Genomic DNA, 25,901 nt, shown 5'->3' with positions numbered 1-25,901 from the left:
CATGGTCGTTCCTTTGTGGTCAGTCCAGGAGTAAGACCTGTCCCATACATCCATCTAAACACGTCCTACTGCAGTCCAGTCACACCCATTTCCTACCCAAAAACAGGAGGGGGCATGCCTGAAAGCAGCCATGTTATGTGTCAGCTATGCTGCATGAACCATGGACCTTGCCGTTGGTGGGGAGGCTTGCGTGTCTCAGCGATACAGATAGCCGTATCATAGGTGCAACCACAAAGGAGGGGTATTTTCTGAGAGGCCAGACAAACGTGTGGTTCCTGAAGAGGGGCAGCAGCCTTTTCGGTAGTTGCAGGGGCAACAGTCTGGATGACTGACTGATCTGGCCTTGTAACACTAACCAAAATGGCCTTGCTGTGCTGGTACTGCGAACGGTTGAAAGCATGGGGAATCTACAGCCGTAATTTTTCCCAAGGGCATGCAGCTTTACTGTATGGATAAATGATGATGGCGTCCTCTTGGGTAAAATATTCTGGAGGTAAAATAGTCCCCCATTTGGATCTCCAGGTGGGGACTACTCAAGAGGACATCGTTATCAGGAGAAAGAAAATTGGCGTTCTATGGATCAGAGCGTGGAATGTCAGACCCCTTAATCGGGCAGGTAGGTTAGAAAATTTAAAAAGGGAAATGGATAGGTTAAAGTTAGATATAGTGGGAATTAGTGAAGTTCGGTGGCGGGAGGAACAAGACTTTTGGTCAGGTGAATACAGGGTTATAAATACAAAATCAAATAGGGGTAATGCAGGAGTTGGTTTAATAACGAATAAAAAAATAGGAGTGCGGGTAAGCTACTACAAACAGCATAGTGAACGCATTATTGTGGCCAAGATAGACACAAAGCCCACGGCTACTACAGTAGCACAAGTTTATATGCCAACTAGCTCTGCCGATGACGAAGAATATGAAGAAATGTATGATGAAATAAAAGAAATTATTCAGATAGTGAAGGGAGGCGAAAATTTAATAGTCATGGGTGACTGGAATTTGGTAGTAGGACAAGGGAGAGTAGGAAACGTAGTAGGTGATTATGGATTGGGGGTAAGAAATGAAAGAGGAAGCTGCCTGGTAGAATTTTGCACAGAGCACAACTTAATAACAGCTAACACTTGGTTCAAGAATCATAAAAGAAGGTTGTATACATGGAAGAAGCCTGGAGATACTGACAGGTTTCACATAGATTGTATAATGGTAAGACAGAGATTTAGCAACCAGGTTTTAAATTGTAAGACATTTCCAGGGGCAGATGTGGACTCTGACCACAATCTATTAGTTATGAACTGTAGATTAAAACTGAAGAAACTGCAAAAAGGTGGGAATTTAAGGAGATGGGACCTGGATAAACTGACTAAACCAGAGGTTGTACAGAGTTTCAGGGAGAGCATAAGGGAACAATTGACAGGAATGAGGGAAAGAAATACAGTAAAAGAAGAATGGGTAGCTTTGAGGGATGAAGTAGTGAAGGCAGCAGAGGATCAAGTAGGTAAAAAGATGAGGGCTAGTAGAAATCCTTGGGTTACAGAAGAAATATTGAATTTAATTGATGAAAGGAAAAAATATAAAAATGCAGTAAATGAAGCAGGCAAAAAGGAATACAAACGTCTCAAAAATGAGATCGACAGGACGTGCAAAATGGGTAAGAAGGGATGGCAGAGGACAAATGTAAGGATGTAGAGGCTGATCTCACTGGGGGTAAGATAGGTACTGCCTACAGTTAAATTAAAGAGACCTTTGGAGAAAAGAGAACCACTTGCATGAATATCAAGAGCTCAGATGGAAACCAAGTTCTAAGCAAAGAAGGGAAAGCAGAAAGGTGGAAGGAGTATATAGAGGGTCTATACAAGGGCGATGTACTTGAGGACAATATTATGGAAATGGAAGAGGATGAAAATGAAGATGAAATGGGAGATATGATACTGCGTGAAGAGTTTGACAGAGCACTGAAAGACCTGAGTCGAAAGAAGGCCCGGGAATAGACAACATTCCCTTAGAACTACTGACAGCCTTGGGAGAGCCAGTCCTGACAAAACTCTACCATCTCGTGAGCAAGATGTATGAGACAGGTGAAATACCTTCAGACTTCAAGAAGAATGTAATAATTCCAATCCCATGAAAGCAGGTGTTGACAGATGTGAAAATTACCGAACTATCAGTTTAATAAGTCACTGCTGCAAAATACTAACACGAATTCTTTACAGACGAATGGACAAACTAGTGGAAGCTGACCTTGGGGAAGATCAGATTGGATTCCATAAAAATATTGGAACACGTGAGGCAATACTGACCCTACGACTTATCTTAGAAGCTAGCTTAAGGAAAGGCAAACCTATGTTTCTTGCATTTGTAGACTTAGAGAAATCTTTTGACAATGTTGACTGGAATACTCTCTTTCAAATTCTGAAGGTGGCAGGGGTAAAATACAGGGAGCAAAAGGCTAATTACAATTTGTACAGAAACCAGATGGCAGTTATAAGAGTCGAGGGACATGAAAGGGAAGCAGTGATTGGGAAGGGAGTGAGACAGGGTTGTAGCCTCCCCGATGTTATTCAATCTGTATATTGAGCAAGCAGTGAAGGAAACAAAAGAAAAATTCAGAGGAGGAATTAAAATCCATGGAGAAGAAATAAAAACTTTGAGGTTTGCCGATGACATTGTAATTCTGTCAGAGACAGCAAAGGACTTGGAAGAGCAGTTGAACGGAATGGACAGTGTCTTGAAGGGAGGATATAAGATGAACACCAACAAAAGCAAAACGAGGATAAGGGAATGTAGTCAAATTAAGTCGGGTGATGCTGAGGGAATTAGATTAGGAAATGAGGCACTTAAAGTAGTAAAGGAGTTTTGCTATTTGGGAAGCAAAATAACTGATGATGGTCGAAGTAGAGAGGATATAAAATGTAGACTGGCAATGGCAAGGAAAGTGTTTCTGAAGAAGAGAAATTTGTTAACAGAGAGTATAGATTTAAGTGTCAGGAAGTCGTTTCTGAAAGTATTTGTATGGAGTGTAGCCATGTATGGAAGTGAAACATGGACGATAAATAGTTTAGACAAGAAGAGAATAGAAGCTTTCGAAATGTGGTGCTACAGAAGAATGCTGATGATTAGATGGGTAGGTCACATAACTAATGAGGAGGTATTGAATAGGATTGGGGAGAAGAGAAGTTTGTGGCAAAATTTGACTAGAAGAAGCGATCGGTTGGTAGGACATGTTCTGAGGCATCAAGGGATCACCAATTTAGTATTGGAGGGCAGCGTGGAGGGTAAAAATCGTAGAGGGAGACCAAGAGATGAATACACTAAGCAGATTCAGAAGGATGTAGGTTGCAGTAGGTACTGGGAGATGAAGAAGCTTGCACAGGATAGAGTAGCATGGAGAGCTGCATCAAACCAGTCTCAGGACTGAAGACCACAACAACAACAACAACAATGATGCAATTACTCTACAGCATCCTATGTGGGCATGACAAGTAGCCAACTGTCTCTTCACAGGACCACCAAACTGTGCAAACTGCAAACTTCTGACAACACGAATGAATTCAACAGCTGCTTCACAATGTGGGTCATTTAGTATTCCCTTCCAGCACAAGTTTCTCTGAACTATACAGATGGGCACTTGTCTGTCCGACACATCCTGCACTCTTGCGATCCCCCTCCACTAACCTGTTCCCACTGCCTTACCTTGCATTTAGCTGCTCTCTTCTGTCCGTATCACTTCTTCTGCATCTAGATCATGCAGTGATGCACTATTTTCCCTCAGTTCCCTCCCTCTTCTTCTTCCTACTTCGATTGTTGTACCCTCTGTACCTTTTCTGTCTTGTTGTGAAGCCTCAAAGTCATCTGTCCAACGGCCTGCCTCTTTCCTGCTACTCCCTCATTGCCTCATTCCCCATCCCAACTCCATCAGCTTAGGCAACTGCTTTCAGTAACTGAGGATCAATAATTAGTATTGCCATGACCACCAGTGTGCATCTGGGTGTCTGTGTGGTTGTGTGTGTGTGTGTGTCCGTACTACTGCTGGGAAAACAGCTAGTGATAGAAAGCTCGTGTGAATGCTGTTTTCTGTCAAGTGTCACTGTGCTCCATGCATTGATCCACTATAAGTGAATGGCTGAGTCTTGCTTATTTTATCTAATAACAAATTATGATTTTTATTATTATGTGTATTTATAAGTAGGGACGTAAACAATGACTGAGTCAATTCCTGTTTAGCTACCAGAGTATGAATAAACATCATACAGTTAGCGGATATTCATAATTTAGCTAACACCATGTAAGCAGTCTGTGGTAAGTCACTAAACTGAAAACACCTCTGTGTTGCCATCAGTCTGTCAGATATCATCATTTATCTTGTTAACATCATACAGTCAGCTTCTGTGGGTAAGTGTGTTGGTCCATCCCAAGCTGTCAGAAAGTAATTATCAATGTGACTCAGTACAGTAACTATGTCCATCAGTAAAAGTGTCAAGTTTGCTATGTAACAAACTTGTTATTTGTAAGCCAGAACTCGATAGAGAAAGTGTACAGTTTATAGGTAACCACTCTACCAAAAGAATTGCAGTGTACATGATATGTTGTTATGCAATGTAAGAATTGTCTAAGCTGTTGAATACAAGCTGATCATGGCAATATTACTTGTTTCAATAAATGTGAGAAGATAGTACATCAATTTCTACATGTCTGTGTTTGTTATCTAACAACTAGTTACCAAATCAAATAACTGCAGGATGAACAACGAAGAAAAGATGTGAGACCTCCAAGATAAAATTCAAGTCATTAATGCTTCAAACGGAATCATTCACAAGGGACATGAATAATTTAATGGCTTTGTACAAAAACCCAGACGCTCACAACACACTGGTTAAATGGAGGAATATTCTCACCAATGAGAGTAACATCTTTGCTTCTGAGGGAAAAAAAAAAAAAAAACTTTTCAATTCATACAAATAATTATTGAAAGTGCTTAGGGAATATTTGTATATTGGCATTAAAGAGGGTTCAGCTATGTCCTCAGAGTAAAATTCAATCAGGATGTCATTTCAGCATCATTAAGTCTCTGAACTGCAATAATCATCTACCAAAAATAGACTTTGTCGGGATGCAAATGGTACACTGTATTTACATGCCTGTAAAAGTGTCATTTTTTCTGGTGGAAACTTTGAACACAAATGTGAATGTTTACTTAAGCTAAATAAATACATCAACTAGACATCTGGAGCGAAATAAGAGAGACAAGAGTTCTGAAACTGGGAAACATAATTAAGAAAACATCTCTACAGAAGCTCAATCTGATTCACAACATACATCAAAGATTCTTGAAAGTAACTTAGTACAGGAGTTTGTCTGACATCTCACTCTCTATGTTTATGATTATTAGAGATTATGGTTCTATGTGGTCCAGTCACATTACTATTACTATCGCCTAGGTTTGACATCAATGTGCAATAACCACTGGCAGATGGGATGTGGCAACACTACCAGTGGAGGGTGTATACAGATAAAGCGTGTCAAAGGGATGCAGGAAACAGTGCAGTTGTTATCATAATGTGGAAATGGAGTAATTTATCTTATGTTCAGGTAGAGCATTGGCTTTTGGACCAAATGTGGAATCTTTTCCAAAATGCCTACAGTATACAGTGTATGGCAAAACAGTGCTATCCAAAATACATGCCAAGGCAACTGGGGTGCACCATGTGCCATAGATGACAGGGTTGAACAACAGCAGCATAGATGTGTACAGGCCAATAGATTTGCAACTGTTGAGTAACTGACTGGCCAGGTGAACCAAGGACTACCAACAGTATCTCCTCAATGACCATTCAAAGAACATTGTTGTGTATGACCTTCTGCAGAAGACACCTGACTCGTGCACACATGCTAACTACTGTCCACTGGTGGCGAAGGTTTGGATTTGCATGCCAATACTGCAACTGGATATCCACTGAGTGGCAACAGGTGGTCTTTTGAGATGAATCACGTTTTATGCTCCACTGGACAGATGGCAAACAACCTGCAACAATTCTCCAAAGGATCGAGGCTGGAGGAGGAGGTGTTATGATGCAGGGAATGTTTTCATGACATCCGGTAATCTCATCATCCTGGAACACACTGGATCAACAGAGGTATGCATCTATCTTTGGGGATCATGTTCATCCCTAAATGCAGTGTGTTTTTTCTTGACATGACAGCATCTACCACCATGACAATGCAATGTATCACACAGCTCACAGTGTAGTGTATGTGCGTGATTCGAAGAGCACCATGATGAATTTACCATGATTTGAAGAGCACTATGATGCATTTACCATACTCCCGTGGCCAACAAACTCTTTGGATTCAAACCCAATCTGTGGGACCACCTCAATCAGGCTGTCCACACCACAGATCCTCAATTGAGAAACCTAACACAGCTGGCCACGGCATGGAGTCAGCATGGCTGTGGGTACCTCCAGAATGTCATTGACTCTGTTCTGTCTCACAGTAATCCACAATGCAAAAGACTGTCATTCAGGATTTTGAAAGGTGATCACATTAGTGTGACTGGACAACGTATTGCAAGAAAGATATTATTCCTATAACTATCAAGAGGTATCTTCACTGTTCATGTGCAAATAGAAAATGTCATCACAGTGATTTCCACATCAACAGCTTAGGAGATGACATATTTCTTGAAAGTTTAAACAATTTGGATCACATTAGTGCTGAACTTTCCAATGTAGGATGCAGTGAAGCTCATGTGATGGTTACAGTTCCTAAGCTGATTTTTGAGAAAGGATGGTTAGGGACATTAAACTAACTCTGAACTCCCTGAAAATTTTAAGAGTCCACCCTGAAACAACTGATATCCACTGATAAATAGTAGTTAAACCCACATATTTGTTTATTTCATTATATGTACATTTATGTTTATGAATGAATTAGTTAACGTGTTGTGACACTATGTGTCCTTCCTTAGATCGTAAGCAGAGCTACTGAAATCTCGTGGCCGAATCAATGACCTAAGGTAGGCTGCGTATTTTCTCTTCTGCTCACTCTGACTCATTGTGAAAAACATCAGGTTGTAGTAAGTCCCTGCAGTTAAAACAGAAAAAAATTATAGCCTACTTTCAATTACTGGCTTACAAAAATCAATTAGACTTGTTTCTGAATAAAACGTTGCTTATAATTAATGATTTGATTTTTATCTCCATTTTCAGTTCACTGCAAAATTTATACAGTTTGTCCAGTGTAGCTTGGCACTTTTAATGAGGATCTGTTAAGAGCAGAAGCAAGAAGGCAAATATATCCCACTCATAGACTTCCATGGATTAGTAGTGGTGTGCAGAGAACAAGTGCATCCATACTCTCACAATGCAGGCAGCACACACCTGTTTTATGCTTCTCATAAATTAGAGAATTCAATGTTCTGTTTAAGTGAAATTGAAACTAATAATGCCTTATACTATGATATAATGTAAATGGATAGATAAATATAATCACCAATCGTTGGCAGGTGACACACACACAGAACGATTTAACTTCTACACACTTTTGGAGCAAATGGCTCCTTCTACTAGCAGAAGAGTTGAAGGGGAAGGAAGAGGGGTGAAGGAAAACGACTGGAGAGATTTAGGGAAAGGGGTATAGTTTAGAACTCACCCAGAACCCTGGCTCAGGGAAGACTTACCATAAACATCGCGCATGAGTTAATAAGAGTGAAAAGCTATATGCACTGTATGTAGTAGAGGTGGGAGGGGAGATGGTGAAAAATAGATAAGTCAGGAAATGAAAGATGTAGAAAACAAAAATGGAGTGAAGAAAGGAGTAGTTACAGTGAAGGAATACTGAGACAAAAGGGGTTAACATAAATTAAGGGCAGATGGGTGGCAAGAACCAAGGACATGTTGTAGTGCTAGTTTCCACCTGCAGAGTTCTGAGAAACTGGTGTCTGGGGGAAGAATCCAGATGGCACATGTGGTGAAACAGCACCGAGGTCATGTTGTAGAGCATGCATTGCAACAGGATTTTGTGTGTTGCCTATATACACCCTCTGCCTACGCCCATTCATCCTGACTGATAACTGGGTAGTAGTCATGCTGATGTACAAGGCTGAACAGTGTTTACATAACAGCTGGTATATGACAAGTGTTGTTTCACAGGTAGCTCTCCCTTTGATAGCATATATTTTGCTAGTTACAGGGCTGGAATAGGTGATGGTAGGAGGGTGCATAGGGCAAGTCTTGCATTGGGGACAGCCACAGGGGTAGGAGCCGTAGGGTAGGGAGATGAGTGCAGGAGGAGCATAGGCTCCGACAAGGACATTGCAGAGATTGGGAGGGCTACGGAAAGTAATTCTAGGTGTGGTGGGCAAAATCTCAGACAGAATGGATCTTATCTCAGGGCATGATTTTAGAAAGTCATGGCCTTGTCAAAGTAGTTGATTAATACATTCAAGACCAAGACTTCTTAAAATAATGCCCTGAAATGAGATCCATTCTGTTTGATATTTTGCCAACCACATCAAGAATAGTTCTTCATCACCCTCTCGATCTCTGCAATAGCCATGTCAAATCCTAAGCTCCTTCTGCACCCACCTCCCAACCCTACAGCTCCTACCCTTGTGACCATCCCCACTGTAAGATTTGCCCTATGCACCCTTCTACCACCACCTATTCCAGCCCTGTAACTGGCAAAACATATACTATCAGAGGGAAAGCCACCTGTGAAATGACACGTCATATACCAGCTGTTATGTAACCACTGTTCGGCCTTTTACATCGACATGACTGCCACCCAGTTATCAGTCTGGATGAATGGGCATAGGCAGAGGGTGTGTATGAGGTGCATTCAAAAAGTATGATGACTTTATATTTTTATGAAAAAATATTTATTTATTCATCAATGTTCATGTTATCCCCTTCAAAGTAACCCGTCTCAGATAAAATACACTTGTACCATTGCTTCTTCCAATCCTCGAAGCACTTCTCATAAGCACTTTTTTGCTACAGCCCTGAGTACTTCCAGCGATGCAGCTTTTATTTCCTCATCATTGAAAATCTACCTCCTTTCATAGGTCTCTTCAGTTTTGGGAACAGGAAAAAGTTGCAGTGGGCCAATATCATGGCTGAGGCATCATTGTCGTGTTGCTTTTGTCCCAAACATGTCTCACAAACAACAATGAATGAGCAGGTGCATTGTTGTGAGGCGAAAGCCATGAATTATTTTTCCACAAATCTGGATGTTTTTTGCATATTGCTTCTTGCAGACGGCGCAAAACGTCAAGGTAATACTCCTTACTGACCGTATGACCTTGAGGCAAAAATTCATGATGCACTACGCCATGGTAATTCAAAAAAACAATGAGCTAAACTTTGACACATTTGATCGATCTTGGTGTGCTTTTTTCGGTCTTGACTCTCCGGGAAGCTTCCATTGGGAAGACTGGGCTTTGGTTTCGATGTCATAACCGTAAACCCATGTTTCGTCACCAGCTATGACCCTTTTGAGCAAATCAGGATCATCACTGACGTCATTCAAGAGCTCCTGAGTGGTGCTCATGCAACAGTTCTTCTGATCAGAACTGAGAAGTTTTGAAACAAACTTAGCTGACACATGTCTCATATGCACAACATAAAAAAAATTGCGTTGACACGAGCCAACTGATATGCCAACATCCTCAGCAACTTCTCTTACAGTAATTCGACGATTTTCCAAAACACTTTTCTTCAGTGCTTCGATGTTATTATCTGTTGTTGATATGCTGCGACGTCCAGAGCAAGGTTCATCATTGGCATTTTCTTAGTCATCTTGAAAGAGATTGTACCATTTGTAAACATTTTCTTTTACTTAGAGCAGACTCACCGTATGTGACTGTCAACATTTCAAGTGTTTTAGGGAACTTGATTCCATTTTTCACACAAAATATGATGCACATCTTTGCTCTACTTTCTAATAATAATCAAAAATCGTCCAGCACCCTAAAACACGTCTAACCCTTCTATCTGTCAAAAACAAAGTATGCTGTACACTTGAAACTGTAAACATATGTTTGGGACATGTGTGCCAATGTAACAATAAAAAAGTTTGATAATCGAATGTACATTGCCCATGCAATTTGAAATGTCACCTTACTTGTTGATCTGCCCTCGTACACCCGACACACAATATTGTGTTGCAGAACATGCTGCACCACATGACAGTCATGACATTGGTGTCTGTTTCACCACATGCACCATCTGGATTCTTCCCCCAGACACCAGTTTCTCAGAACTCAGCAGGTGGGAACTAGCACTACAACACGTCCTCAGTTCTCATCATCCATCTGGCCTTAATTTACATTAATTCCTTCTGCTTCAGCATTTCTTCATAGTAACTACTCCTTTTTTCACTCCATTTTATTTTTCTACACCTTTCATTTTCTGACATGTCTATTTTTCACTGTCCCCCCTCCCACTTCTGTTACATATAATGCACTTAGCTTTTCACTCTTATTAACTCATGCATGATGTTTTAGTGGTAATCTCTGTCTTGCATATTACCCTGTCTTCCACCTTTAACCTCTGAGGCTTTCAAATCCCATCTGGTGCATCCCCATCCCATCCGCCAAGTTTCCCCTGACCACGGGTTCTGGGTGAGTTTTCTGAACTGTATCCCTTTCCCAAAACATCTACAGTCCTTTCCTTTCATCCACCTTCCATCCACTTCAACTCTTCTGCCAAAAGAAGGAGCCACTGCCTCTGAAATCTTGTAAAAGTTAAACCCTTTTTGTGTGTGTTTTCACCCGCCACCACTTGGTGAATAGATTTTGATCCATCCATTTACATTATATTATCAATAATAATTTTCAGTGTTATATTGTGATACGTTCAACAATGAAACCCATTGCCACAAATTATTTATCAGCAAAAGAAAAAGGCATTCAACAATAGCCAACACAATACTACTACACAAATGTTGCTTGCTGTTGAAGTTTGAAAGCTTATTGGTCCACAGTTACACGATTTCTACTGATTCCTTTTGCCAACAGCCCCTGCTAGAAGTGCCAAATTACAGTGGAAAAAAAACTTCAGTGCACAATGACAGAAATTTTGATGCTCAATGAAACCAAATATAGACTAAACATTATCAAAATCTCCATGTTCAGCACTCAAGTCACAACAGGAAAAATGTAGGAGAGCAGGGTGTATACGTGGACAAAGAAAAAAAAATTCCCGCCTTTTTCCCGGATTTCCCGGTAAAAAATACACGTTCTCCCGGGTGGAAATACACTTTTTCCGTGTTAAGTGACAGTACACTCTTCCTTGGCACTGTAAAACACATCAATCCTTTGAATTTTTATGGTTTTACATACCAATGTAGAATTTTCAGGCACTTCAGAAAACGAAACTCCCGGGAGGAGGTATTATTTTCGTATTACGAAGGTATAAATTTGAATTTCACCAAATACCGCATGTCACTTTCCGAAGCATTGAAATCGAGATTGCGATGCACTTTTGTAAGCCAGTTATAGCTTACGTCACTTGACCTCGCCCGCTGATGACAGCATAGGACACGTGATGTAGTCAGTCAATGGCAAGATCACTCTTAAGTAGCGGGAACACATAAATAAGAAAAGTTCATTGTTTGAATTAAGATACATCACACAAATGTGCCAATAAAATTCTTAATAACGACATAAATGACTGATATGGTCTCGAAATTCTTCTAAATGGTCGTCCTCAAAGAGTTGATTTTAAAATGAGAGTCAAACGCTTTGTGATTTAAGAAATTCATCGTACATTCTCGCACACAGTTCATCTTGAGCAAAAGGAAATTTGCTTTGAATGTAAAGCTTTTCAAACCACCATCTGCAATATTTTCCCGTGACCTGTTAGACATTGGTTCGTTTCAGCAGTTGCAAGAGAGCGCCAGATAACAGGCGTCACCACACTTGCGCAGCTACGATGACGCAGGAAGCCCATATGTTCATACGGGTAAATATTAAAAGATCTTATATTATGTCATAAAAGAAACAAGACAACAGAGGATACTTCAAGAGCATCGGAATTTTGTGAACCACACTAAAATGAATAATTCGGCTTAAAGTGCACATTCGTATGTCCATATTCGGATGTAAATTTTCTTGGAGTACCAGTGCTGTATTATCTCAAGTTTGGTTCTTCATTATGGTATAATGCCATACATGCACTTGAAATGCAGCGAACAGTTGAAACCAACCAGGAGTGTGAAATTAAACTCTTTGTTTCAAATAAATTGACTGCCTCAGCAGAAAAGATTAATAAAAGCCAAATCTCTTTAGCAAACGGACAAAAATAACTTCACTATTCAGCAAGGCGATTAATGCTTGACTGTCAGAAAACTGGAAATAAAATCTCAAAGTAATAACATATTTTTGCCTTCAGTTACTAAGCCAACGCCTTCCGTTACTAAGCGAACGTATTTTAATTCATTTGATAGCTCCCGGCGACAAAAATCCATTTCATCATCATTTAACGTGAGAGCAATAAACGAAGACGAAACAACAAAATCACTGAACGAAAGACGGGTCACGTGGAGACGACCCACCTCCCCACCACAACTCTGACTGCTCTGTGCATCAGCCCCAGATTTACTATATTCCCGAACTGGGGCAATATTAGGTAGTGGTACCTCAGTAACCAGAAGTGGGAGAAGGTACTACGCATACGCGACTGAACTGCGCATGCGCAAGAGCCCGCCCGCAACTGCTCAAACGACTGGCTCTGAGCACTATGCGACTTAACTTCTGAGGTCATCAGTGGCCTAGAACTTAGAACTAATTAAACCTAACTAACCTAAGGACATCACACACATCCATGCCCAAGGCAGGATTCGAACCTGCGACTGTAGCGGTCGCTCGGCTCCATACTGTAGTGCCTAGAACCGCATGGCCACTCCGGCCGGCTCTTAAACGACTCTAATTTAAACAGTTGTCACATCATGCTCATCGGAGGCAATTTGTTGTTATGAAGCATTGCATAGTCCTCCTAAGCCTTCGACACACTGTGCTGTTGGCAGACGCTAGTATGAGCACTGTGTTTTGTTGTTGTATACGGCACATTTCCTTTGAAACTAAAGTTTTATTTTCGTTTTTTTTCTCTCGTTCATGTTTTGTTGCTGCAGTATTATTCTGCAGTAGTGGGATACAGTAATATCCTTAGTTACAGCATTGGTTCTTACCAATCCAAAATCATAAAAATTTAACTGAAAACCAAAACAATGAAAAATTCCCAGAATTCTAAACAATTCCTGGGTTTTTCCCGGTTTTCTCCCGAATGAATAAATTCCTGGGTTTTTCCCAGATCTCCCAGATGTCCCGGGTTGTATACACCCTGGAGAGGTACTGGAATTGTTTTGCAATTATGGTTCCAAATTCATGGTGCCACATCCTATATTAAACAATCTGTACTTAATTTGACGCTCTGGCAAGTCCAACCAAGAGACTATTATATCAATTAATTATATCAACAGTATGTGCAATATCCATATATGCAAACAGAAAAAACTAGTGTTTGAACGGAACAGTGTTACATGCACAAATGAAACAAAATAAATAAATTCTAAAGCAGTTCAATGATCTGCAGTACAAATGATCATGACATATACTCAGCATGGTTTTGAGAAAGAGACATTTACTGAACTAGTGTTAGAGTCACTGTAGAACAGTTGACAAATATATTGAAGTTGAGATATGTTCACAGTGCAGAGACTACAGAAAAATAGAGCAAAAAGAATTAATTGAATCTGTCCATGGTTGTCTGCTAATTCTGGTAACAGTACCAAAAGTGCCTAAAGTCTAAATTACCGTAATACACATAATGGTCTATCTCCTGTTTACTGATGGTGATACATTTTTAAATAGTGAATTATACTATATTCAAAGTGGTTAAAACTAATTTTTTTAACAATACAGAAGACTTTCCTTCTTGAGGCTATCTTTCAACTGGCATGCTCTTCTGCATATACTTTGTTTTTGCATAGCTAATATGAAATATGTGTATGTAGATGGTCAAAGTTTAATGCCTAACAAATGTTGAGATCATAAGAATTGAAAACAGTCATTCATTTGGGAGGAATTTAAGGAAAAAAAGACTAGTGTCTTGTTAGCGGAACCATCCCGACAAACACTTGAGTGATCCCGAGAAAGCTCTGGAAACATATATAAGAACAGTGTGTCAGAGATTCGAAAACTATTCCTGTAAAAGTTATGGTCAATATGAGCGAAGATGTCAATGGACATTTCCAATTTTTTAGAGAAGTTCAATGTAAGTGTTGCTGTTACCAGTTTGTGAAAAATCTGTAATCTACAGTCAAAAAACAGAAGATATCACATTTGCCTTCCATTTACACAGACATACATGAGACTGACGGTTATATACAGTTATTTCATAAAGTATTTGGCGTCTAGACATCATATATCTGAAATTTCTATTGTTACAGTTTGTAATCCTACTTATGACATTTGTTTCCCAATACAACAGTATGAACGTGTTACATACACAATGAATTAGTCTTAATAACTGTTTATGTAGCTTATAAGTTATTACAATTATGATAAACAGTTTAGCTTGATAAATCTACAATTAGAACTAACCCGATCACACTACAAATAATTAATATCATAAGCATGTTATTTGATTAACAAAAGCAATGAAAACTATTATACAGTAGAACAGAGTATTGAAATTCTTTTGAAGGTATTAATATTGTTGCTCTGGCAGTGAAAGCAGACAGTACTGTTGAAGTAGCACTGAAACACTAGGCTTCAATCACTTATGCCTTTATGGGTTTAATCTGCCAATATTTACCTAGACATTTTGGCAAAGGATATCGCCACCGACCATCAATCTGGCACACAGTTGAAGTGTTTCCCTCCAGCTTCATGCCATCATGGCACCTGAAGATAATACTTGCACCAAGACCAGTACCAGCCTCGATATTCTCAAGCCATCCATTGTACAGGATGCCCGGATGGCCACAGTTTATTTCTACACAACAAAATTGTGCCAGGAAAACAGACAATACGACATTTATCATATCTGTAGCAACTAATGTATTTCAAAGCACCAAGAAGCTGAGATGGAAATATTTTTTTTTTAATTTTGATATTTCAATTAGTTGATCAAAAATTCCATTGCATACACTTACTATGAAAATTTCTCTCTGACCTGCCTGATACTGTCATATTACTTTTACTTAACTGTAAATTTGAAACAAAATTCTAACATATTTTTGAAATCTAGTAATGTCAAATACTAGAAGAATTATAAATACAATCTTTTGTTAATGAATTTAGCCTCTTAGGGCAAAGAGCCTTTGAAATAGATTTGAAAGTGGAGAAGAAGGAAAATGAAAATAAAAATACTGAGACAAAATTAAACAATATTTTCTTACATGAATTAATTATTAATAGCTTCCACTAAAGGTAGAAACTATCTTCAAACATTACACAGAAAGAGTACTTTATTAATGTAACAAAAACCTCTGACTCATTGATCAGACTCACTGAAACTGTTGCTCAATACTGGGACTCAACAAACATGCAACACGGACACACATTTTCTAAAAGAAATGATCTACAAGCAAATGCAGAACTGAATGTTCCTAAGCTGACTTTTAGCAATTTTCCCTACTATCTAAGGTACATAAACTCAATGACATTGCTGCCGGTTTCACTAATTGTTAGATTAATACTACTTTTCTCAGTTTCCTTCAATGCTTTCGTCCTGCATGTATATATATGCCTAACATGCAAATTATGCTGCTAGTATAAAGTCAGTTTCTCAAACATACATAAAAAATTATATTTTTTTCTGTGAATACACTTCAATAAATTGGCACAGGGCAGCTAAATCTGCTGGACTAAATTCTGAGCTGCATTAAAATGGAATTTCGTATTGAAATAAACACAAAGTTGGTAAATCAGTGTTCACAAACATGGATTAGAGATATGCAATGTGGAAAAATTCATACTAAAGTTTGACATATTGTTGTCAGAAAGAAAAAGAAATATTGAGTTTTCAGAACTGAGATTACATTCTTTGGTGGATAATGGAGAGAAAATGCGTGTAGAAATTGCTGAATAGAAACTGCTGAAAGTTTAAAAGGATGAATAAAGAAAGACGAGTAAGCCAAAATCAAGAGTACAGGGGAAAATGTATGTAGAAAGGCTAGAATTCATCTCATTGCTATCAGACTCTATTTTTATTCTCTGTCCATCTGTATAATGCATATGGTACAGGGTCCTTTTGATTCTATCATATCTTCAGATTACTGAATTGTTTGTACAATTAGTAGACCTATTATTTTGGATTCTCAGTCTGCACTGGGGCCTGAACAATATTTATAGCCTCCACCATGAAAGATATTTCTTGGAATAATATTATGAGAAGGAAAGCTGCTACTCACCATATAGCAGAGACGCTGAGTCACAGATAGGCACAACAAAAAGAATGAGATTTTCACTCTGCAGTGGAGTGTGCGCTGACATAAAACTTCCTGGCAGATTAAAACTGTGTGCCCGACCGAGACTCGAACTCGGGACCTTTGCCTTTCGTGGGCAAGTGCTCTACCATCTGAGCTACCGAAGCACGACTCACGCCCGGTACTCACAGCTTTACTTCTGCCAGTATCTCGTCTCCTACCTTCCAAACTTTACAGAAGCTCTCCTGCGAACCTTGCAGAACTAGCACTCCTGAAAGAAAGGATACTGCGGAGACATGGCTTAGCCATGGCTAAGCCATGTCTTTTTTTGTATGTGCGTCTGTTGTGACACAGTAAACACATAATTTCACAATCTTTATGTAATGGGTACAATTTGGTAGTTCTTTCACATTATATGTTTTCTTTCCTATGTCTTTGGTGTCCAAAACAAATGTATACTGTTTCTGAACCTTACAACTGCTATATCAATGACCCCACATGCATTAAAATATTGCAACTCATAAATCTTTCTTCCTCGTAAAATAATTTCTTCAGTTGTTGTGTGTATGCAGAAAACTATTAAATCTATCTCCAAATGCCAGCAAACATTTTCTCTCAGCATCTAATATTATCCTAGACTGTAAACTGTCCCACATGTAGGATATACAGGGTGTCCCAAAAAGAATGACCTGATTTTAAATAGTATTATTTATTACGAAGAAGGGATTAACACCAACAAATTGCATACTAAATCACTCAGAAAATACAGAAGTTTATAAAAATCCATCATAAATGTTCAATATGTCCTCCATTGGCTGTACGGACGACACCTAGCCAATAGCCGAATTCATCCCACACTGAACGTAAGGTGTCTTTGTCACTGAAGCTACAGCAGCTGATATTTTGGTTTTTAGTTCATCAATGTCACGAGGTAAGGGAGGAACATAAACGCATTGTTTAACATAACCGCACAGGAAGAAATCACATGGTGTTAAGTCAGGGGGCCTAGGAGACCAAGACAGTAAAGCCCGGTCTTGGGGTCCTGTATGCCCTATCCAACGTTGAGGCACACTGGCATTGAAGAAACTGCGCACGTTGTTGTGCCAGTGCGGTAGTGCTCCATCTAGCTGATAGATGAAATTGTCGAAGTCAAGTTGTGGGAATGACCAGTTCCGTAGCATTGCAAGATATGATTGTCCTGTTATGGCTTCTTCCTCAAAAAAGCAGGGTCCATAAACGTTACTTTGCGAAACAGCACAAAAAACATTCACTTTTGGTGAATCACGTTCATGTTCAATTGTTTCATGAGGATTTTCAAGGCCCCATATATGCACATTATGACGGTGAACCTTACCACTAATATGGAAAGTTGCCTCATCGCTGAATATCAACCATGACATAAAAGTGTCATCTTCCATGTACCCTAGAATAGCATTGCTGAAGTCCATTCACTTCATATCATCAGTATCTTGAAGAGCTGGTACCAGTTTTAATTGGTATGGTTTGAGAGCTAAACGACACCGTAGCACACGCCACACTGTCATACGTGGTAACGCAAGTTCTCAGCTAGCATGACACGTAGACATGCGGGGTCTCCACTCAAATGCTCGTTGGATTTGTTCCACTGTTTGTTAAGGAACACATGGCCGGCCAGGACTTTTGCCTTTACAGAGGCACCCTGTTTCTTCAAACTGTTTATATCATTGTCAAATGTTCTTCAGTGATGGTGGTTTAGCACGTAATCGAATATGAAATGCCCACTCAACTGTGATCACTGATTGAGTAGGACTAAATTCAATAACACAATAAGCCTTCTCTTGCCATATTGCACGAGACTGGCTGCACGCTCCAGGTCAGTGCTCGTAGCGACATCTAGCAGATTTTTTCTGAAACTCTGGACCATGCTCATTACATCTAGCGCTGTTTCAGTTACCTAGTGAAAATTGTCTCAATATTATTAATAGTTAAAATTGGGTCATTCCTTATGGGACACCCTGTATTTGCCTTTTTTCTTTTATCGTGCCTACACACCTATTATGCACTGTTAGTGACTTCCCGCAAGTTAATTCAAAGTAATGTTTCATTATTCACATGCTGTAAGCATCACTTTCCTTTCTAGCCTCCCTAAGTGCAAAACTTACATACACAAAAACATCTGCATCTATAATCTGCAAGCCACCTTGCATTGTACATTTGAGCATACATCTGATCCTACTATCATTTTCCCATTTCCCATACAAGTGGGACGTAAGCTCTCTCACTTTCAATAGAAAACCTCTCCATGACACATTATGCCATTCTTGTAGTGACTGCCACTGAAGTTTGTTGAGCATATCAGTGACTGCCACTGAAGTTTGTTGAGCATATCTGGAAGACATACTAAATAAATCCAAACTGGTAAACATCTCAAACTGATGAGCAATACTCAAGGATCAGTTTAACAAGTGTTTTGTAGGTCACTTTTGCAGAATGTATTTCCTTGAGATTCTTCCAATAAATATCGTCCAGGCATCTGCTTTCTCTACAATTACTTTTATGTTGTCACACACTTTAGGTTGGCCCAGATGGTTCCAGTTAGAAATTTTATGGTTGTAAATGTTACCAGAGGTTTTTTTACCACTAGTTAAATATCTTTACCTACGTATGCACAATATGTTACACTGGGATGACCTACAACGACCCACTACAGCACAAAAAATACATGAAATTTTAATCACTTTTCAAGTAATAAGCACTCATGAGAACCGTTATGTAAAAAAAAAGATATACATCCATGAGTTCTAACACACACGCGCACACACACACACACACACACACACACACAAACAAGAACTGTTCAACCTTCTGCTACACAGTGTTCACTGTGGATTTTGATAATAAGGTGCACGAGTGTGGGCAAAAAATGTTTAACAACAAGTATCAGTATCCTGTCAGAAAGTATGTTTCACATCTCATCAGTGCCAATCTGACCAGATGCTTTGACAGTCAAATTTTCTGAGTGTACCACCAGTTAGGCTCACTTCTGTTATCCATTTCCCCATCTTTCAATAGTACCACTATTCATTTCGATAGCTTTCTGATCCACAAATTCTTTTTTCTAGTTACATTACTTTGATTTTTCCAGAAATTCAGATCTCATTCGGCACAGTAAATTTCACTTGTATCAGCATGTGCCACTGATTCTGAGAGATTTCTCATTTCAGTTTTCCTTTTACATCTGGTGATATATTTTCCCTTTGTTCCTCCTTCTCCTCTTCTAAAAATTAAGGAACCCCAGTTCCAAAAAACTGAAGAGTAATGAATACCCTCCTGTTATCAGTGAACATTGCACATAATTTATCTTCTACATTGGTAAAGTCTGAAAAATTACACGATGCATTAAAATCATTAAGAGAAATCATAATTCATTTTGTACACCACTATAACAATATCATATTTATTTGTGTTCATTCAATACAGGTTTCTCAGAGCAGTTATACCTGATGTTCTGCCTCTTTACAGTCACTTCCTTCCATGCAACAGATAGACATCCATAACATAGATGTATAGCAACAGCAAATTATTTTAGCCACAGTAAACATAATTTTAATAAAGCAGAGTCTTAGCGACTAGTCAGACATTTAGCACTGTGTCTTCAATAATACTGATAAATGCACATTTACATGGACTTAACACCAGGGAGCAGAAACTATGCTAACATCAAACACTGAAACATTTATCATCCTCTATTAATAACAGCAACAGCAGGATTCCAAAACGAACATAAAAAAAAACAAAGGGAATTTTTCTTCCTGGATGAAGATATATAGGTAAAATCGTATTGTCTGTTACTTCCTTAACAATTTTTGTGTGCCTGTTGTTAATAATTATTGGTTATTATATGTCTGTGTATCACTTTCTGTCATGATTCTTTTTCTGAGCATTCCTTTTTATTTCAACAGAGCATATCACTAAGCATTAGGTCACGTATCTTTCTCCAGTACTTCATAGAGAACAACAAATAAAGACAGAAGTATAATGGCATGAGTGATGTGTCATCTGTTACATGCAAATGTGTAGCTACTTACACAAGCCTGGATAGTTTGAATGCGTTTGATTCAATGTATCTACTGACTGTAACAGCAGAATGCTGAGACTCTACTTTGATAACTTTTTGATGAATATTAATAAAAAGTTTTGCACACATGCTCTAATATAGTGAAAGATAATTCTGTTAGAAGTTAAGCTAGCGAACGAAGACTCAAAAAAAGGTTAAAAGAAGAACAAGAAAAATCATGTTTCCTGTGACAATAGCACAATTTATGTGATGTGTACAGAAATACAGAAACTAGAAGAAATAGTGGGTTATTAAATTCTGTAGTTAGCTTATTTGCACTGCATTTAGCAGTTGGCATTAGCATTTTGTGTTCAAATGTTTCATACATTAGTAAACAAAAAGTTTTTCTTGGGGCTTTATTTTCATACTTTTTGGTATCTTGATTTTAATTTTGGGTGCACTGATGTGCATAAGCAATAATAATAATAATAATTTAAGGGAAAGAGGAAAAAATAGCATTAATACAGATGAAAAATTTATCTGCTGAGGAAATAATAGTGATTAAGATTAGTGATGACTAACATTGTGCAAAGTTCACTGTTGTGAATTATGATTATTGTTCACAGCATGTAATGTTATCACTGAAATCTCTATGTGCCATAATGTCTCTGTTACCTATCACAAATGAAAAGAACAGAAAATGGTGACAGTTATTGAAATATGTTACACAGTTCAGAAGTAATGCTCATGGTTTGGATTAATATATTTTACAAATTACATTTCATTGTGGTATCACTGTTTCATACATTGCTGACCTGCATTAACAAAATGGCATAGTAAAATAAATAGCTACAGAATGATCATCAAAACTTTACTTTTAATTAAATTAGGCTGTCTTCTTCTCATGAATTTCGTATGTTCTGTATTTAGTGTTCCATGTACAGACGTACATTAAGAGTTTTTGAAGAAGATATGAACTTACAGAAGTATTCTGTTTCCCCTGAAGAGGTGTCATCAGATATGTTTACAAGTAGAGAGACTGCATGCAACTACTTAAACAATTGTAACACATTTCACAGTTAATAGTCAGAAATGTGCAATCATGACATCCAGAAAGAAATGAGGAACGTAAGTAAATTTTATAACATTAAAATTAACGGAAAAAGAGAAACAGTGTGCTGACGTACCAGAAATTGTTATTTCACTTTTGTTGATACAAGCTTCATAAACTACTTCACATGCATATATGCATAAACTAATACACACGTACATATGCAAATCTACTTTATGTTGGATGAAATCAGCATTGCTCAGTTCCTTTTCATTAGATTTGTTATTTCCTCAGAAAAATATTTAAAAGCCCCATCATTTTGTTACTTAATGAGATTCCGTAACAGTAGCCAAGACTTATTCATTTCTTTGTCACACTGTACATTACAGACATTATTCTCCCGCTTCGAGGATTCTTTAGTATTCATAATTTTATCTCCAGTCTCCTGCTCATAAAATACTTGCCCCCAAATTAATAGATTTATTGGTGACTGGGAAATGATAAGATGCTCTGTTGTGAAGATGCTGGGTGGTGGTAAGTGACAGCTCATTAGTTTCAAAGATAAGGAATGGTAATAAACCAGAATCTTAATCACTTAATGACAGTGTTGGTTAGTTGTAGGAAGCTGCTGATCTGAACAGCATATGCTGTGTTTAAATAATTAATTGGGACACTGAAAAATATGGCATGGACATGCTTAGTCTGCTAAACCTCCACTTGTAGCTGTAGCAATAAATGTTCCTGTGACCTCTTTCTCTGAGATGCCTTTGATGCAATAGCTGAGTCAGTTTACTGTCATGTGCAAACCCCGGATATCTTATTGTATTTTGAAAACTGACAACTGTTTTGCTATCTGTAATACAGGTGGTATAAAGTGACAACTGTGTTGTTCATCTGCAATACAGGTGGACAACAGCATATGTAACAGCATATGTAACAACAGCATATGAGATCTTATCCAGTGCAATCCCAACAATCAGTCTTTCCTTCTCATTTTGTCTAAGTCTCCCCTGACCCAATGTTCCAAGACTTTTCCATAACTCTCCCTGTTTCCTTAATGTTGCCAGTCCTTTGATTCTTCCCTCTTCATTAGCCCTTCTGCCAAAAGACAGAGCAACTGGCTCCAAAAGCTTGCACATTACCTTAACTTTTACAAGTGTTTTCTCCTGCTGCCGCTTGGTGATTAGGCTTTCTACCTGTCCAGTTACATTATATTTTCAAAAATTGATTATTTTTGTTGATGTATTAGCTCCAGGACCAGATAAACATTTCACACCAAACTTTTGATTCAGCAGCCTGATACTGAATGCTGAGACACCAAGCCACATTATTTATGTGCACTTATACATATGCCACTGTCCACTGTTACAAGTCATATGTCTACATTTGACAATCTTTGTACTTTGTACCATCAGATTCTAAATATTCTCTAGCTTCCTTCTCATTTATGTCTAATAATATTTCAACAGCCCAGTAACTTTATAGCATCAATCATCGATCAGAAATTTGGAGCTCTAATTTTACATACGATTTATTCACACCCTGCTCCTCTCATATAATTTTGTGAGTATCATCTGATATTAAATTCTAAAAAATTCAGTCTTCCCATTCATATATAGCCTACATCATTTTTACAAATCTAGTCCGTAATCTACATTTATTTCCTTTGCTTTCAAAAAAAATTAATCTTGTTAAGAGCCCAGCATACTTCACCGATCTCAGTTTTAATATTGACGTATCCTAATTTCTGCTATTGTCCTTACATCTATGTGAAAATACTTTTAACCCAGGCCTACTAGCTAATCTTCAAAAGAGCACTACTGATTGTATGGCACTACAGCGAGATCCAATTCTGATTTTCATGCCATTTTGCATCATCACAGCATGCGTTTCGAAGTTGAGAAGCACAAAACACTCTGATGCATAGCTAGTCCAGACTTACCTTTGCACTCTGGCTGCTCCCCAGTCCACTTCTTGTCAGCTCCACACCTACGTGTTGGCTCCCCTACAAGTGTGTATCCATCCTTGCACTCGTACGTGACAACCGAATTGTAGGAGCAGGATGTGTAGATCGCCTTCCCGTTGCCAGGATTGTCAGGCGGAGGGCACTGCACGGCTGTAACCACAACACAACCACAAACAGACAACAAAAGCCTCATAGCTCATCAACCATATATGTCTTGAAGTAATACCCAAATGTGTATACTACAGGCTACATTTACATCTAAATACAAAATCCACAAGCCACCACACATTGAACAGCAGAGGGTAATTTGTATCACTACTAGCCATTCTCTTTCCTGTTCCACTTGCAAATGGAGTGCGAGAGAAATGACTGTGTATATGCTTCCATATGAGCCCTAACTTCTCTAATCTTGTTTTCATTGTTCTTATGCGAAATGTACAGGAGAATCATTCTGCAATCAACAGAAATCCTGGTTCTCTATATTTTCTGAATGCTGTTTCACGAGAAGAATGTCATCTTCCTTCCAGGGATTACCATTTGAGTATCTTGGAGCATTTAAGTAACACTCATGTGATGATCAAACCTATTAGTAGCAAATCTAGCACCATGCATACGAAATGCTTCACTGTCTTCCTTTAATTCTGACCTGGTGGGGAGACCAAACACTCAAGCAGCACTCAAGAATGGGTCATACGAGTGTTCTATAAGTGGTCTTTATAGATGAGCTACACTTCCCATGTACTGAACTGAAGTACACCATTTACCTTATCTGCTACCGAACTTATGTGCTCATTCCATTTCATATTGCTTCCTGTTGTTTTGCCTATATATTTCACTTATATGGCTGTGTCATGAAGCACACCATTAAGACTGTATCCAAACATTAGAGGCTTGTTTTTAATACCAATCTTCATTAACTTATCTTCTTCTATATTTAGAGCAAGCTGCCATCTATCACACCAAATAGAAATTCTGTCTAAATTGTTCTATACCCTCCTACAATTGCTCAACAAAGAAACTTTCCTGTAACACTATAGCATCATCAGCAAACAATGGCAGGTTGCTCGTCACCCAATCCATCAGATAGTTTATCTATAGACTATAGAGAACTAAGAGCAGCCCTCTCACATTTTCCTGGGGCACACCTAACTATACCCTTGCCTCTAACAATCATTTGCCATATAGGACAACTAACCGCATTCTATTACTTAAGACCCATACCGTATGCTCTGATCTTTGTTTGCAGTCTGCAGTGGCACAGTGTGTCAAAAGCTTTCAGGAAGTCTAAGAGGAACCTGCTTGTTGCCCTTCATCCATGTTATTCAGAATACTGTGTGAGTAAAGGACAAGCTTAGCTTTGCACAAGCAATTTCTGGACAGAATTTTTTCTATCTGAAGGAAATTTATAGTGGAGATGCTGAGTCACAGATAGGCACAACAGACACACACTGAAACTCTTTCCCCACAGGAACCTGAGCAACATGCATGATGCCACCTCAGAAAGCTCTCGATCATGCTCACCTCCTGCTCCCACCTTAGTGTGCCACTGTCCACTGCCTTTACAACTTCCCTCAAAACCTCCCCCATGCCCCCTCATAGCTAACAAACCCTGCCTCGCACTACACTTACCCCACCCCCCAAAACTCCCTCCCACCACCACACTGAATCCTGAACCTAACACACCCACAACACAGTCATGAACCTTTCCTCCAGAAGCCTTACCCCACAGAAATATCAGTCCTTTCCAAAGGCCTCATCTTTTGCCCCACTCCCAAATTCAATCATGCAGGACTTGTTAAAGACCTTCTCCCTGTCCCTACAGTGGAAACACTTTTTCGCCACCAACCCTACCAATCAGACTCAACCAAAGACCAATATTGAACCTTGCCTAATTCAGATCACTCCTCCATCCAACCGTGATCCACCCCACTGCCCCCAAACCACCCCCTGGTAACTTTCCAGAGTTTCCTGACCTCATATCTTGCCTCACTACCATTTCCCAAATCCCTCAACATGCAGACTAACCTTACATCTGCAGGAAGAACCACAGTCCATCATCTAAAAACTGATCCTGACCTTGCAATCCTACCTGCAGACAACAGCTTCACCACTGTTGTTCTGAACCGCAAGGATTACCTGGTGGAAGGGCTCTTCCACCTGTCAGATACTCCCACCTACAAACCTTGCCACAGTGATCCCATTCGAGTAATCCAGCAGGATCTCCAGTCACTACTCAAATTCTTAGGCCCATCCCAGAACCTCTCCCTGGAGTCCATCTCTCTACTCACCTCTACCACTCCCTGCACTCCTACCTTCTACATGCTTCCCAAAGTCCACCCACCTAACCATCCAGGATGCCCCATTGTGGCCAGTTACTCTGCCCCCACTGAGAGAATCTCTGCTCTCGTATACCAACACGG

The 25,901-nt window shown here is 39.1% G+C and overlaps 1 pseudogene; it reads right to left on the bottom strand.

Moving 5' to 3' along the window:
• The window catches only part of LOC124803181, a 343,599-nt pseudogene that overhangs the window by 187,166 nt on the left and 130,532 nt on the right, over positions 1-25,901 (bottom strand).

Source organism: Schistocerca piceifrons, chromosome 6, assembly GCF_021461385.2.
Source record: "Schistocerca piceifrons isolate TAMUIC-IGC-003096 chromosome 6, iqSchPice1.1, whole genome shotgun sequence".
NCBI classification, from domain to species: Eukaryota; Metazoa; Arthropoda; class Insecta; order Orthoptera; family Acrididae; genus Schistocerca; species Schistocerca piceifrons.
The sequence above is the reverse complement of the archived record's forward strand: the minus strand, read 5'-3'. Positions and strand labels throughout refer to the sequence as shown.